Consider the following 17,673-nt stretch of genomic DNA (forward strand, 5'->3'; position numbering starts at 1 on the left):
AGGCTTTACCACATCTTTTTTACAGTCAGACGATTTCTCTCCAGTATGTATTCTTTTTGACTTAGCGTGGAGGAGGAATGACTGAAGACTTCACCGCATTTCTTACATTTATAGGGTTTCTTTCCAGTATAATTTGTTTCATGTTTCTGTAGGGAACTAGAAAGAGTAAATTCCTTACCATATTAATTAACCACAGAAGATTTTTCACCAGTGTGAACCCGCTTACGTGCTTGAAAATAACTAAGACAACTGAATTCTCTCCCGCATTTCCTACATTCCCAGTTTCTCTCTTTTTTTTTTTTTTTTTTTTTTTTTTTTTGAGACGGAGTCTCGCTCTGTGGCCCAGGCTGGAGTGCAGTGGCGCAATCTTGGCTCACTGCAAGCTCCGCCTCCCGGGTTCACGCCATTCTCCTGCCTCAGCCTCTCCGAGTAGCTGGGACTATAGGCGCCCGCCACCTCGCCCGGCTAATTTTTTTGTATTTTTAGTAGAGACAGGGTTTCACCGTGGTCTCGATCTCCTGACCTCATGATCCACCCGCCTTGGCCTCCCAAAGTGCTGGGATTACAAGTGTGAGCCACCGCGCCCAGCTCCAAGTTTCTCAAGTATGAGTACTTTATGATTATGAAGCTGACTGGAATATCCACAGGCTTTATCCCATTTCTGACATTTACAAGGTTTTTCTCCACTGTGAGTTCTTTCATGCTTTTGAAAAGAACTTCAAAATCTCAAGGCTTTACCACCTTTCTTCCATTCACAGGGTTTTTCTCCAATGTGAGTTACTTTATGCATTTGAAGTACATAGAGAAACTTAAATGTTTTCTCACGCGTCTTATACTTATGAGGTCTATTTCCGGCGTGTGTTACCATGTGTCTTGGACGTTTATGAGAGAGATAATGGTTTTTCCCACATCGTTTACATTTATATCACCTCACCCCATATTCTTCACGTTCTTATGGTTTGTGTCCAGAATGATATAAGATGTGCCTATTAAGAGATGAATGATATATAAAACTTGTCCAGGCCGGATGCGGTGGCTTATGCCTATAATCCCTATATTTTGGCAGAGGCAGGTGGATCACCTGAGGTCGGGCGTTCAAGGCCAGCCTGACCAACATGGAGAAACCCTGTCACTACTAAAAATACAAAATTAGCCAGGCATGGTGGCGCATGCCTGAAATCCCAGCTACTTGGTAGGCCAAGGCAGGAGAATCGCTTGAACCCGGGAGGCAGAGGCTGCAGTGAGCCGAGATCGTGCCATCGCACTCCAGCCTGGGCAACAAGAGTGAAACTCCATCTCAAAAAAAAAAAAAAAAAAATTCTCCACACACATGGCTTTCACATGAATTTAAGTCAGCAGAAATTTTCTTCTTGAGATTAAGATTTGGAATCTGGCTGAAGATTTCTCCACAATGACTAACTTCTTTATATTCACGGAGTCTTTATACCATATGACTTCAGAGATGTTTTTCCAGAATTATTGAAATGACCTTCAGTGTCCTGGACTTCCCATTTGTTTCCGTTTTCTGTCTCCTGGGATCTTCTGGCATCCTGCTTAGAGATCTCCCGGAACGTACAGATCGCAGGGCAACAGGGGCTGTGGCAGAGCAACCTAGGGTCTCCTGGAACAAAGGAGACAGAACAACAAAGCTGAGCTGGAACTGGGCAGCCAGGCCAGAGAGACAAATACCCTGCCGGATGGTGGAAGCCACCCTGCATTGTTCTTTCTTCATTGTTGTACCTCCTTCATGACAAGCCATTCACATTTATTAGCCAGGCGAAATGTGAATTTAATAAATTTATTTAATACATTTATTCAATGTGAATGGCTTGTCATGAAGGAGATATAACAATGAAAAAAAAACTCTCAAAAATAAAAAAACTCAAAAATGAAAAAAACTCTCTAGAATGTTTTTTTATTTTACATTTTCACAAACAGCCCTGGATACCACCCATCTCATTGCTCACCTAGTGTGTGTGAAAATTGTATCTCTTCAATTTTTCTGGCAATTCTTCATTTACTAACTGCAATGCTTTCTCTGTTCAAAATCCTTTTTTGAATTATTGCACATATGCTTTCTTATACTTTATGTGCTTTTTCATATTTAACATGGAAAGAGTCCTTAGATATTTAGCCTCCTAATATCTGAGATCTGATAGTAGATATAAAACTTCTGTTAATTTATAAATCAAGTTCATAATATATGTAATGAGTTTTGGTTTTGCCTGGGGTTTTCAAATTTTTATAATTATACCTATTCCTGACAATATCGATACTTAGTGATTGTCTCAAAATACATGCACACTTTGTTAATGTTAGCTTCCACTCTTTGGATGTATAAAAATGTTACTATTTTATTAGATATAAATTACTAATTCAGTGGTATTTAAAAATTGTTTGCTTCATAAACTAATTTAATATAAAATCCAGAAAGCTAAAATGCTTCACTGAAATAGCAATCAGAGATACAGTATTATAATAAGCCATATGCCCTGGAATCTATAAGACTCGCTAGCCTACCACTTACCCCACATACCCTTAGAACCAAATTATTCTCTCTAAGTATTCGTTACTTTATCTGAAATGATGTCAAGTTTTCCAATTGCTTACATGAATTCCATATCAATTAAAATTATGTATAGTGCACACTTGCAAAAAATGATAGTTTCTTCTTATTACCTGTGACTGAATAAAATACAATATAGATTATAATTGTCCTGAACCTTGTGTCACAGCTTTGTATGTACAACAGTAATCAATAGTCCTTAAATTAAATTTTGTCTCTCCTATCATTTTTAGAAATTTGTTTATAAATCAGGTAAAAATACTCTCTAAAGAATATGTGTATAACTTTTTACATTTATAAAACATTGTATATCATAACATTGAGAAATTGATGTACCATTTCTTACATGTACATTACAAAATTATAATTTTGATAAGTTGGTCAAAGGCATTTACAAAATGCATTTCTAGGTTATAGCATCCAATCTTTGATGTCACTTTAAAGAAGATATCAAGCTGTGACAAAAATAGAATTTTTGAAAATGCTTCATTAACCTGACCCTTTGAGGTCATTTATATTTCCAGTTTATAAAATAGGATTATCTTTTATATAGAAAGTCTGATCACACCTCCTGCAAGCTTAACTTAATTAGAACCTGAAAGACAGTTGTTTTAAAATGCCAAATGCACCTTTAACCTTGATCCTGGTTACTGGCCCATTATTTTCAGTCCGGCTGTTAGAGTTCCTACACAGTGTATTTAATGTTCTATGTTGTGAAAAGGCTTTTTACACTGCATTAGTGAAATGGAGAATACATCAATACAAATCTTAAGAAGAGAACAAAACTATAAATTTGGTAACAAATACCTTACATTGTAAATTATGTCGGGAAACATGACTCAATCCCATCACAAATACATGCCAACTACCTGTGAAATATGGAGAAGTATATTACCTACCTGAGAAAGTAATTGTAAAATTAATGGACAAATACCTATAAAGTATATAGTACAGTAAAAGTTCTTTAAAATTACTTAATAGTATCCATAACCAATAAGTTAAGGGCAGCCTTTTTTATACTTTTGGGGGAGTTGGTTTCCCTTTAAATATATTCAATTATCATTTCTTTTCAGATACTTATGAAACAGGTCAGGGTCACTAGTCTCGTCTAAGGTGTTACCTGAGCTCATCGTCTCATGACCAGGAGAATATATGTAATATATAATACTTGCATTACAAGCCATAGTTGTCTTGAATTTACATTTATTTAGAACTCCAATCAGTAATGTTATGTTACTACGCATTTGAAGTCATTCTTTTTCACTTATAAAGTCCCTGAGTATATTCTTACATTGAGTGCACCTCAGAATAATTATGCTTTCTTCTTAGTATAAATATAGTTGCATTTTTCCCTGTATTTACTATCTTTATTTCTCCTCTGTATTATTTGGTTATGTTCAGGCATTTGGCTTCCAAGACATGAATAAAGACAAAGGACCTTTGGAATTATCTGACTTTGTTATAAGTCTTCTCATGTTCATATCAGCAGGATGAATCATGTATCATTCATTAATGATGACAACTTCATGCACATTGTGGTGGATTCTGGGCACGAATTACTTCCTAATTATCAATGAGAGGTGAGGTCTAATTCTCTTACCCATTATTCTATGCTGGTCTTAGTGCATCATATATAGTTGAAGTAAATTCCAGGAATTCCAAGGCTGGGTCACCTGAACACTTGAAGCTACAGTTTGCGCATCAAAAAAACAAACAAACAAACAAAAAACAAATAAACTTTTTGGAGCTGTGAGAAATCGTGTAAGTTCAACTACCTTGTTGGGAAAATCACATGGAGAATTCTTGAAATAACACGACATGGAGAAGAGCCTCGCAGACTCCAGTCAAACCTGTCAAAGTACCTCGTAGTTGGGTGACATGGTTTTAGACCCTACAGGCACTCTTTAGCTAAGGAATCTCCCAGGCAATTCCCAACTGAAGTCCTTGCCCATAAGTATACAAAATACAATAAAATGGTTTTTTTGTTTTGTGACAGTTGGTTATACAACAATAGATGACCGTTATACCCATTTTATACTTGCTGGCAGCTATCTCTTCACCAATATTACAATTCTTATGCTCTCTCAATTATTAGCATATTTTCTTCTTGATTGTCTTCAACACTGAAAATTAAAATTCTTGCCTTCATATTCTAATTTCTTAAAGCCCACATTCCTATTCCCTAGCTACAACTATTTTGTCACAGAATTGGGAAAAACCCTCTGGAAAATAAAATAAACTCAAATACGTATGTATTCTTGGAATTATCCTAAATGTTCTGCTTTCTTTTTGCCTCAGGGAAGTTCATTTTTTTATGACCAATAAGGGTGGCCTTTTTTATACTTTTGGGGGAGTTTGTTTCCCTTTAAATATATTCAATTATCCTTTTTTTTTTTCAGATACTTATGAAACAGGTCAGGGTCACCACTCTCTTCTAAGGTGTTATCTGAGCTCATTGTCTCATGACCAGGAGAATTAAGGAGCATGGACACAAAGGGTGAGATTGGAGAGAAAGTTTAATAAGCGAAAGAGGAAAGCTCTCCACAGCAAAGAGGGAAGCCTGAGTGGGTTTCCATTTTTACAGCTGAATTCAAAAGCTTTTATAAGAAATCCCTCTTTTCTCTGTAGCTGTTTGAGTAACTTATCTGAAAAGTCGTCTGCACAACTCCTTCTTATCTATGTAGTTGTGAGTATGTCTCTAGGCAAGCAGAAAGTGCTGCTTCTCTTTTTTGTATAACTGTGGGTTTGTTTTAGGTAAGCCCCCCTCCTCCTTGTGCAAGTTCCCATGGAGCTCACCATGTACGTGTCTGAAAAGGGAGGAAACTTTTTCCTTGGAGCCCACCAATTATGCAAAGAACAAAAGGCTTCTGTACTGGACCCTGCCTGCTGATCTGTGCAGGTACAGCCTGAGTTTTCCCCAGTCTGCTCTATTTTTGCCTGTACCTGTCATTTTTCAAGCAGGCTGCTTCTCGGAGGACCAGACTTGACTGTTTACTTAACTGATTTTACATTTTCTTCTCCCTCACTTATTGGACATGATTGAAAACAAAACCCTGAGAATACTGTACTGTTACTTCAGAGCTCTAAAGTTTATTTTCATCTAAGATTAATACATATGTAACGATTAGTGTATATTCATATGTACATGTATTCATACTTAAACACCTAAGTGCAATACACACATACTCAAGTATACATAAGTTCCAAATTCTGTAACTAAAATTTCATGAAGAATATAAGTGATGCCTCCAAGTTTAAAATTAACAGGTGATATTTTATGTATTAACTATCCAGGTAAACAGAAATGGAGATCATATATATACAGTCTAGGACTAGCACTAGGAAACATCATATATACAGTTGAGAATAAAGTGGGAATGGAATCATAAATATATTCATTTGAGATCACCATAGATAGGAAGAAATATCATAAAAGTGTATAATCCATCAAGAATCACACTTAAATACACACACACACACACACGTTCTAATGCTGGCAAGTGTCAGCAGCTGTATTTTCCTACTGAGATATTTTCCTAAAGATGTTTTTAGAAAGTGTTTTCACAAAGCACCAAAGGAAAGAAGAGATGAATACCACTGGAGACTTTGAACTACAACAGAAAGAACAGATGCTGAAGAACAGATGAAATTAACTAGAAACCTAGCTGTTACCCTTACTTAATGCATAATATAGCACAATTTGTTACATTTCTATATATGTATTCTTTCTTATTTTGGAATTACAATATTTACACTAGGTTTATTAAGTAAAAGAATTAAATATTAGTTAAAGTATCTACTTAATATATATTGATTAAATCTGAATTTATTAGTAATTTCTACCATGTGTCTGGCATAGGCAACAAAACACAGGAAAGGCATATGGTTCCTGCCACCAAACAGTGCACAATTCATGGCTATGGGCCGTATGAATTAATGTTAGTTTATTCCCAGTCTCAAGTCCACGTATTTTAATCAAATCAAATGAGTCATGCAGTTAAGTCCCATTTACCCTTTAAAAAAACAAAAACAATTTCACCTATTTTTAAAAAGTTGTTGTGAGTCAGTACCTTCTCCATTTCTTTTTTACAGGGTAGATCCAGAATCTTTTCTTTTCTTATGAGTCAACATCATTTTTGAAAATCCAGTGTTCAAAAAGTGTATTTTGCATCTGTTCTCATTTAAGTTTCAAAGTAGGCTCTCATGACAAAGAATATCTCCTGATTTCTGAATTCTTCCCTGCCAAATTTGATTTAGCTCATGTGACTCAATTTTATGGCATCTCAGTGTGGAGTAGAAATCACTTTCAAAGTCAGATGTAACTCATTCTAACAAATCCTGTCATTCATCATCATTTTAAGTCTCTCTTGAGTAAACTGCAATTTGTACGAAGTTGTACAATATGGTTTGGGGATGTGTCATATTGTCTAGAGGAAACTAAAATCCAGACTGTCAAATTCTTTTCAATTAGGACTTTGTGTAGGATTTGAGTTGCAGTAAAACCCATAAAAGAGAATCTGCAGTTGACTTGAGATAGGAATGAGAATTATTACTTTAGGTAGTTTGCCAGGTAGACTGAATCTTTCATAGCTTCATCTAATTATATAAACTTTGCATGGAATTCTGATCTTCTAAGTTTATTTAATACTATGAAGTTTTATCTACAGTAAAAATAGAAAAAACTGATAATAGAATTCATAGTTTGATCACTGACTTCAATATGCCTCATATGGATTTTAAGTTATTTAATTTTTCTTGTACTGTATTGTGTTAATATAGAATTTTTATTTTTACTAATTCTTTTAAATTATAAACACTACATATGCAAGACTACTGCTTCAAGTTTTTATGAATTAAGACTGCTTTTTTTATTGAGATACAATAGTTCAGAGTAGAACATTATTCGGCAGTAACTATCAGAAGTTAATAAATAATGAGAAACATATTTTCAAACAATGAATAGCTTTATAAGGATCAAAAACTAGAAATGTTAAGGACTCAAAGAAGAGGCACTCTAAAAGATGAGCTAAAGTGGGTACCTTTCCCTTGGGGTCTTCCTGAGCCTGTGCTTATGCAAGGGACTGAGAAAGCACAATTTGTCTCAGTAGAGGGCTTTTAATTGAGGAAGGAGACAGGACCTTCAAAGAGGCAATTCAGTCAAAATGAGGCCAGCAAGGCCAAGCTCTAATCCAATATGATTGATGTCCTTATACGAAGAGAGAGAAAGACAACAGGACCATGTGTAGAGGTACCAAGCAGGCAGCCATGTGTAAGCCAAGGAGATAGGCCAGGAACAGCTTCATCCCTTATAAGGCTCTCAGAGGAAACCAACTGTGCTGGCACTTTGACCTTGGGCTTCTTGTCAGCAGAAGTGTGAGAAAATAAGTTTCTGGAGTTTAAGTCCCATATATATATATATATATGCACACAACATACACACACATATATATACACACATAATGTATAAAATACAGTAAGATAAGGCTAAAGCAGATGTTAAATTCATAACAAAAGTGCATTTACCAAATAAATTTAAATATCAATACTCTAAGACTTAGCTCAAAACCTAGAGCAAGTCCAGCAAATCATATGTAATAAGAGTAAGAAATAAGAAACTACAAATAAGAGAGCAGAACAAATAAGATAGGATTATGTGTAGTGAAAAGTTTGACTCAATTGAAAAACTGATAATCCCTTATCAAGATTAATTTTTAAAAGTAAACAGAAAAAAAAATCACCAGGGTCAGGAATTAGAAAGGAACATCTCAGCGGATCTACTAACCTAAATAATACAATAATGACTATTATAAACAATTTTATGCCAAAAACTGTGACAACATAGATATATTAAATTCTTAAAAACATGAATTGAAACTTATTGAACTTGGAAAAGAATAATAATGCAATAGCTGCAAAAAAAACGAATACAAAACAAACATAAAGCAGATTACAGTACATCTTAGAAAATGTAGAAAAAATCTTAGCAAATTTAAATCCTAGTTACAATTGATTTTTTCACACATGGAAAAAAAGTAACACCAAGAATACATGAACATTTTAAGAAAAAAAAAAAAAAAAAAGGACACCACTCAACTGTTTTTATGAGACCAGCATTAACTTCACATAAAATTTAACCAGACAAGACTGTCTCCTTCTCCCCTGGTGGCAGCAGTGGTGGGGCTGCCGCCTGCAGGAGCATGTCGTGGACCCAGTGGAGACGAAGGCGCTCAGCGCAGTGTGGGGCAATGAGCGGCTGGTGGAGGCGCGGTATCAGCAGCTGGAGGTACCCAGTATGGTGGCTGGCAACAAGGACCCCTGGGCCAGCCATGTAGGAGCGTGTGTCCAGGGCCCTGGCCAAGCTGGGCTACGAGTGGATCTGTCCCAGTGCTGGGAGGCATCGAGCTGGTTCGATGCCCAGAACTGAATGCTGTGCTCCAGCTGTGGCCTCACCAGTGCTGAAGAGAGAGAAAGAGCCACCTTCATAGCTTACATGTAATTATTCTGCTTATACAACCCAGTATCAGATTTACTTACTTTGACCATTTGCAGGCGTTACAGTCAGGTGAAAGAACATGGTGTTGGGAAAAGAAAGAGCAGTTACACAGTAGAACAGTTGGAACAGGTGTTTGCTCAGGGAGGATGGGATGCTCAGCCCTGCCAGCCTGTACTTATTAACAGTAGTAGCTTGTACCAGGAGCTGGAGTCAGATGGCAGCACCGTGGAGGACTATTCACAGGAGTACTGGGAACCCACAGTCAGGATCTCCATGGCTATCCGACAGATCAGTAATCGGATGAAATACGTATCACAAAGAGAAAATTAAAAATTAAACGGCCGAGCATGGTGGCTCATGCCTGTAATCCCAGCACTCTGGGAGATGGAAAAGGGCGGATCACCAGAGGTCAGGAGTTCAAGACCAGCCTGGCCAACATGGTGAAACCCCATCTCTACTAAAAAATAAAAATAAAAAAATACAAAAATTAGCAGGGCGTAGTGGTGGGTGCCTGTAATCCCAGCTACTTGGGATGCTGAGGCAGGAGAATCGCTTGAACCTGGAAGGTGGAGATTGCAGTGAGCCAAGATTGGGCCATTGCATTCCTGCCTGGGTGACAAGAGCGAGACTCCATCTCAAAAATAAATAAATAAATAAAAAGTAAAAATAAATTCAACAAGAGTCTTCTGAAGAAGCACAGAAGAGAGACATCAGGCAGAATACTGTACAGATTTTGGAATCGGTACAGTTGAAATGGGAACTTTTTCAGAGTTGGACAGACTTTTCAAGGCTCCTTCTTTCTAATAAACTGGCCGGTTTTTGGAATTGGTTATAACACCCGTTGGAAAGGGGATCTTCCTTACCATTATGCTGAGATCACCTCCCAGGTGCCCCTTGGCAAGCGACTTCAGGAGTACTTCAACCCTGAGAAGTCTGAGGGATGGATCATTATGCCACAAGTGCAGAATGAACTGGAAAAAATGTTTACTGCACATTTTTAGAGATCACTGTTAGTGAAGCTAGGTGCTTGGAGCTGCACATGGAAATTGACTGCTGACCCATTGCCCACTCCAACCCACCCGGTAGGAATGTTGTTCAATATTTATTGCCTGGAATTATTCCTAAAAGCCCGGGCCTTTATGCCATTGGCTATGAAGAATGTACTGAGCGGCTCCTCTCACCACACATGGAGCAACATTCCCTGGACCCAGGAAAAGAGCACAGGGTTGACCTGGAAATCCTTTCAGCACAAGCCTCATTACAGGTGGAAATAAAACCCACCAGAATTATCTTTTGCTACCTCAGGACTGCTGAGGTCAGGACTCTGCAGCAGTGCTTATTTTTACATTTCCAAGTGAATACCAAAATCTTCAGCAAATATTGGGTTGGTATTAACGGATTTTTCTCTCAGAGCTCTATTGGGGACCCCAGAGTTTCCCCCAAATCCATCTACATCAAATTTGTGGAAGTAGAGAGAGATTTTCTTTCCACTGGCTCTTTAGTTGAGTGCCCTGAAAAAGCCACTGGATGCCTCTTAAAATTTAACAACCGAAGGTCATCCTTCATAAGGATTTGGGCTCTTAGCTCCTTCTCTACTCACTTTCCATTACCCAGACCACTCCTCATCCAGATGCTGCCATCAGACTTTTCATGGAAACTCTTTCCTTGATTGGGCCAGTATGACTTCTAAGGAATCATAGCAGACTTTGGCCAGAAAAAACAGACCTCACCTGAAAATGCTTATTTTGAGCAAGCAAGATATATAGCAAACTTGCATGGTGGGCCAGCTGTTTCTTTTTTAAAAACAGGAACAATTTTTAAAGGGATTTCAGAGCCCTAATATAAACAAATGAGGGTACATTCCATATTGAACAAAACTTATGCTTTGAGTTTCATATGAAATTGAAAAATTGTATTTTTTCACAATGTTTCATTTTACACATCTCTATGTCTCTATACAAGTAATATTTACAACTGAATAAATAAGCAATAGAAAAAAAAACAGACAAGGACATTCCAAGAAGAGAGAATCACAAACCTATCTGCCTTTCATGACAGTAGATAGGAAATCTTAGATATTTGAAAATTAAACTTCATAATAAATAAGAAAATTCACAACCAAAATAAAGATGACGTCATAAAAGTTGAATTGGATTATATATTGTACCAGATGACAATTTTCCTCAATTGTTTTTACAGGTTTAATAAAATCTCAATCAAAATATATTGAGTATAGAATTTTTCAAGCTAATCTCAAAATACATATAGAAACATGAAAGGCTAACAATAGAAAAATGGTGAAAATTTTTTTAAAAAGAGGGCAACACAATCAGATATAATAATTATTATAAACCTATAATAAAGTAGACATTCCATTAATGGTAGATTTTAGACAATCCAAATAACGGAACGAAAAATAGGCCCACTAATATTAGCTCTGCTAGATTAAAATCACCTGAATTTATGTATGTATGTATGTGTGTATTTTTAACTTTGAAGTTCAGAGGTATATATGCAGGTTTGTTACATAGGTAAACTTACGTCGTGGGGGTTTCTTGTACAGATTATTTCATCACCCAGGCATTAAGCCTCCTACTCATTAGTTATTTTTCCTGATGTTCTCCCTCCCCTACCCCCTTGTGACAGGCTCCAATGTGTGCTGTACCCCTCTATGAGTCCATCTGTTCTCAATATTTAGTTCCCAATTATAAGTGAGAACATGCGGTATTTGGTTTTCTGTTCCTGGGTTAGTTTGCTAAGGATAAAGGCCTCCATCTCCACCCATCTCCCTGCAAAAGACCTGATCTCTTTCATTTTTATGGCTGCATAGTATTCCATGGTGTACATGTACCATATTTTCTTAATGCAGTCTACCATCAATAGGCAGGTAGGTTGATTCCATGTCTTTGCTATTGAGTCACTTGAATTTATAAAAGGATAACACCACAAAGAAAGTGTCTCCTTTGTAAATAAATGGTGATGCCTCACTGGATATCTACATATTAAGGAGAAATTACTGAATTTTACCTTACACTAAGTACAAAATAAATTTGAATAAATGGTAGACTTAATTGTGAAATGTAAATGATAAATTCATAGTAGAATTTATTTAGTAGATAAAATCTTCATGATGTTATGGTAGACTTATTTTTAATAAAACGTAGAATAACAATGTGTAAATAAAAATTTAAAATATCTGTTTATCATCAGAGGACAAAATATGAGAATAAAATATCAAAGCATAGATTACACATAAGTATATACATGAATAAATACGTATGTATATATAACGCATATATACACATACATATATACATATATGTGTATATGTGTATATATATATGTGTAATGTGTGTATATATGTGTATATATGTGTGTATATCTTTATGTGTATATATGTGTATTGATATATGTGTGTATGGCTATATGTGTGTATTTCATCATCCTAAAAAAGTTGACTCTGATTTTTATTTTTCAATTTTACTTATTTTCCTGGAAGGACTGACGTCTAGGTGTTCTTATTCTGCCATTTTTTGTGATATTACTTCCTTATGTTACTTCCAGTTATACAAACATATCTATATGTGTATAAACACATATAGATATACAGACACATATATACACATATACACATCTATACATGTATATTTGTTTTGAGACAGGGTCTCGATCTATTGCCCAGGCTGGTCTCGAACTCCTGGGTGTTAATACATGATGTTATTCTGTGGTACCCGTTTTGCCTGTGTTCCCTGGAGTCTGAGAAGATTTGGACTTTCAAAAGCAAACTGCCACGAAGACTGCTTTAACCAAAATTTTGATTCACAGCCTTCACTGGATTACACATTGGGACACAGTTTAGCCATGCGAATATGTTAATAGACAATTCCATGTGAAATTTCTGAGATTAAAGCTATTAGAGCTTTGTTTATGTATGTGAATACATTACATATTTAGATGTGTTTATGTATATATACAATTATTATATTACTTTGTCTACCAAATTAGCCTACAAATAAAGTAAACAAGTACTTAATAAATTAAATAAAGAAGTCCAAACAATTTTCAAGTTCATGTGACATAAATCTTTCATTAAAAAGCTGGCTTTAAAATTATTAATCAGATAAAAACTAAAATGTATTAAAATTTTTCAGCATATATTTTTGTCTGAGTTTCATGTTGGGCCTTGCTAAATATTTTGAGGTGTCAGGGTTTGGCACAAAAGGTTAGAAAACTATAAACCATACAAAAATCAAAAAGGGCTTTGTATGAGTTTTTTGACAAATAAGACATTAATATTATTAGTTTAATAAAAACAGCTGAATTTTCTGAGTTATTGGGAAAAATACCAATGTATTTCACCTTAACGTTCTTACTTAGGTAAACACCTGATATTCACAGGCTATTAAAAAATGGTTCCTGGCCAACATGGTGAAATCACCTCTCTACTAAAAAATGCAGAAAATTAGCTGGGCGTGTTGGCAGGCACCTGTTGTCCCAACTACACGGGAGGCTGAAGCAGGAGAATCACTTGAACCCAGGAGGCGGAGGTGACAGTGAGCTGAGATTGTGACACTGCACTCCAGCCTGGAGACAGAGTGAGACTCTGCCTCAAAAAAAAAAAAAAAAATGGTTAACAAGGAAATAACTTAAAATCATAATTGTCTAAGATCTCAGTTGTAGAAGTAATTGAAATAAACTCTTAATTTTAACAAAATTAAGTACATATAAATGAAGTAAATGCTTGTAAGTAAACTTTTAATGTAATCTAAAATCTTAAAATTATTTTTGATGCTCCTTGAATGTCTGTGTCATTTCTAATTAAGAAGGGATTTTAGAGAAAATATGTTTTTAAAAACTGTAAAATGTTCTCATCTATAAAATAGTAATATCTGATAGATACTTTAGGATTTCTTGCATCCTAATTTTCACTCAAATTTAAGGTTACTAATAACAAAAATTATAATTAATACAAAATTCTGTATATAAAGCATGTCAAAGAAGATGTGTTCTTATTAAAATTCAGAAATTTTCTAGAGGTTAATTCAAATTTTGGACTATGGTATGTTTTTTGTCCTAAAATAAAATGACTAGTTATTTTTTTTAACAAGACAAAATAGGAAGTCCAAGTATGCCATAGATCATCTGTGTAAGTAATATGTAGTCTTTCTCTGTTTCTCTATGTGTCTGTCTTTATATCCATACAGAGAAAATAAGAAATTATAAAAGGTGAAATAATAAAATATTGTTTAAAACTTGATAAAAATTGAAGAAATTTGGATAATTAACAGTGTTCATAGTTAAATCTCTTAGTCTTAATAAAGATAAAATATAAAATATTACAAAAATACATTGACTTTTGGAAATTTTGTTTTAATATAGTTAAGCATGAAGTCAGATTTAGCATGGAGCTAAATTTCACATAAATGCTTATATTGCTAGGTTTCATACTATATTTGCTACTCTGCATAAATAGTAAATTGTGTTAAAAAACTGGTTGTGTGCTTAAAGAACATTTCTTAACTGCACAAAATATATAGCGGTGTTGGTGGACTTAAAGACATTAATATATGTAACACACATATATATTTGCTTTTAATTTTCATTTACTGTTTGTTTTACTTTGGGTTTTACATATATACGTGTGTGTGTGTGTATAACTCATTGGTTTTACATATGTGTGCATGTATGTGTACATATATATATGTAAAGCCATTGATTTATTTAGTTTCTAATGGAAGGCTTGTATTTGGTTCTATAAATAGTCATTTTATTTCCTAAGCGTTTTCAACAATTCATCATTAGCTCTATCTATTTAAAATTCCTAAGTTACCTTTGTCAAGACTTCAAAAAATGATAGACCACACCAGTCATTTGAAATTGGATTGGTTTTGCTTATCTCTAATAATCTAAAGAGCTAAAAGAACTTTAAAGTTCCTGGGAGGAAAGAAAGATTTCTTTTTATAAATTCTGAACAGAAATAATACATTACTTTATTATTTTAAAATGTAGGTTGGACACTGACTCATGCCTGTAATCTTAGCAGTTTGGGAGGCCGAGGTGGGTGGACCACTTGAGCTCAGGAGTTCCAGATGAGCCTGAGTAACATGGTGAATCCCATCTCTACAAAATATACAACAATTAGCTGGGTGTGATGGTGCACTCCTTTATTCCCAGCTACTTGGGTTCTGAGGCAGGAGGATCACTAGACCCCAGGTAGGCAGAGGTTGCAGTGAGCTGAGATCACATTGCTGCATTCCAGACTGGGCAACAGAGTGAGACCCTGTATCAAAAATAAATAAAATTAAATTAAAATTAAAAAGTAAGTAAAAATAAAAGTATTTAAATGATGTTTATTTTCTAAGTAATTCAATTCAATCAATACTTTGAGTTGGTTTCAGATCTTTTCCTTTAGGTGATGAAACAAACTTATAATATGGGTACAAAATTTTAAAGTTCAGAAAAAATTGGCCTTGTTCTTAAAAATTATATTCACTTGGATTTCTCTGAAATTACTTCAGATGTGTTTACCATTATTAAAATTAAGTGACATTCACTTGGATTAAGTAATAATAAAATAAAGTATGAGGCTTTCTAGTAATTTTTAATTCCAAGCCTTTATCACTGTCGGGACTTCATGTGTGTATTTAGAAACAAAATATGTACAAATATTGCACTGCTTTAAAGATTGTAGTGGTAAAAGATACCTGATCTGTTGTCAGTACTTTGTCTAAAAATCAATCTTAAAAATATTTAATGTTACTCATTTAAATAGGAAATGAATAATTACTGTGTGCTTGTGCTTACCTTGTCTCTGTTTTGTTACATAATATTTAAATAAAAGGGGATTATGTATCCTCATACTCGATTTCGAGAACTGATATTGGCATTTACCATTGTTTTTTAAATGATAGGGGGAAAAATTAATTGTCCTACTTTCCTATGTTTGGCATAAGACCCATCACATTTCTGACGCTTTTGGTCACAGTTATGTCTCTAGAATGCCAGCAATTAGATATATGCAAGGAGTAACCTCACCACTTTAATATAATGGTTTAAAGTGCTATGGGCAATAACTACTAGACACCAATCGCAGTGTTTTAATTTGTGGCATAGTAGAGAGAACGATAGGACTTTCTGCAGTATAAAAGTGCTGGTAACTAATCTTTGTGCTAATAAATTACAGGGTTTTACTCCTGGATCTGAAAAAGTCATCAAATCTTGCTAATTCTTAGACACTGACATCAGTCAAAGCCTCATCTGCAGACCTAGGAGAAGGTGATAATAAAAATGCACTGCTTTTGGGAGACACGGGACCAGAAATTAAAACTGTTCAATTGCTCTAGGCCCAAGCACTATTTCAGAAGAGGTGGGTATGTGAGATTTTAAGGTCTGATTTTGAGGGATAAAGATAATTCATAGTTTTTCTGTAAGTCAAACATTGATATCAAAAGCACACTAATGCAAGGCCAGCATCTGGGCCCCTCTGTCAGAAAAAATAGAGTTTTCTTGGAGCATGAATATGCTCCTTAATAAAAAATTATAAATGCTTTTCAAAAATTTTACCTTATGGTCAAACTGATTAAAATTAAATAAATTTATTTATAAAGTTGTAATAAAATTAACTTTAACATTAATAATACAACTGACAAAGTAAAATTTTGTTTTCCTTTGAAACCAAAGTTTTTATATAATACTAATAAAAGTAATTTTGAAAATTTTATTTACCTTTTAAATAAACTGCAAAATAAAAGAAAGTGGAAAGAGATAGAATTAGTTGGCATTATGCTTTCTTTTTTTTGTGTGTCGGGGGGTGGAGTCTCACCCTGTCACCCAGGCTGGAGTGCAACGCCACGATCTCGGCTCACTGCAACCTCCGCCTCCCAGGTTCAAGTGATTCTCCTGCTTTGCCTCCCGAATAGCTGGGATTACAGGCTCCCGCCACCAAGCCCAGCTAATTTTTGTATTTTGAGTAGAGACCGGTCTTCATCATGTTGGCCAGGCTGGTCTCCAACTCCTGACCTCGTGATCTACCCATCTCAGCCTCCCAAAGTGCTGGGATTACAGGCGTGAGCCACCACGCCAGGCCCATGCTGTCTTTTCTAAGTCATATTGTTTGAGAAACTGTATTTTATTCAAAAGAAAGATTTTCATTTGTTTTAAATATTTAAATTATCATTTTGGTCAAATGAAAGACTATTTTATAGTGACCTGTGATTCTATTTTGTGATATCAATTGTGATATTTGAAAAACATTGACAAACTTTCCAAAAGCAAACTTTCAAGTTCTAATTTCAGTATTTTTGACCTCAAACTAAATTTTTCTGGATATTGGGTCCCCTGAAGTCCAAGAGAGACATATTAAGCTTATTTGGTATATTAAAAACATAAAAAAATCATCAAATATAAAGTGTTTAAATTTATTTAAATTATATTTACATAAATGTTAATAGTATATATTCCAAAACTTTATGAGATTAGTAAAATTCTAGTATGTCTTATATATGTTGTCAGAAATGATTATAATTATATTAAATAATTATATGCCTAAAAATAACCAAATTTCCTTGTCAACGGTTTCTTTAACTATGGCTGTCCTAAGACTTTTGCCAGTAAA

The 17,673-nt window shown here is 34.9% G+C and overlaps 1 pseudogene; it reads left to right on the forward strand.

Annotated features, from left to right (window-relative positions):
• The first annotated feature begins 4,384 nt into the window (after positions 1 to 4,384).
• LOC100591968 lies at positions 4,385 to 10,728 on the forward strand (annotated as a pseudogene).
• Positions 10,729 to 17,673: the final 6,945 nt, after the last annotated feature.

The sequence above is a fragment of the Nomascus leucogenys genome, chromosome 25, assembly GCF_006542625.1.
Source record: "Nomascus leucogenys isolate Asia chromosome 25, Asia_NLE_v1, whole genome shotgun sequence".
Lineage (NCBI taxonomy): Eukaryota > Metazoa > Chordata > Mammalia > Primates > Hylobatidae > Nomascus > Nomascus leucogenys.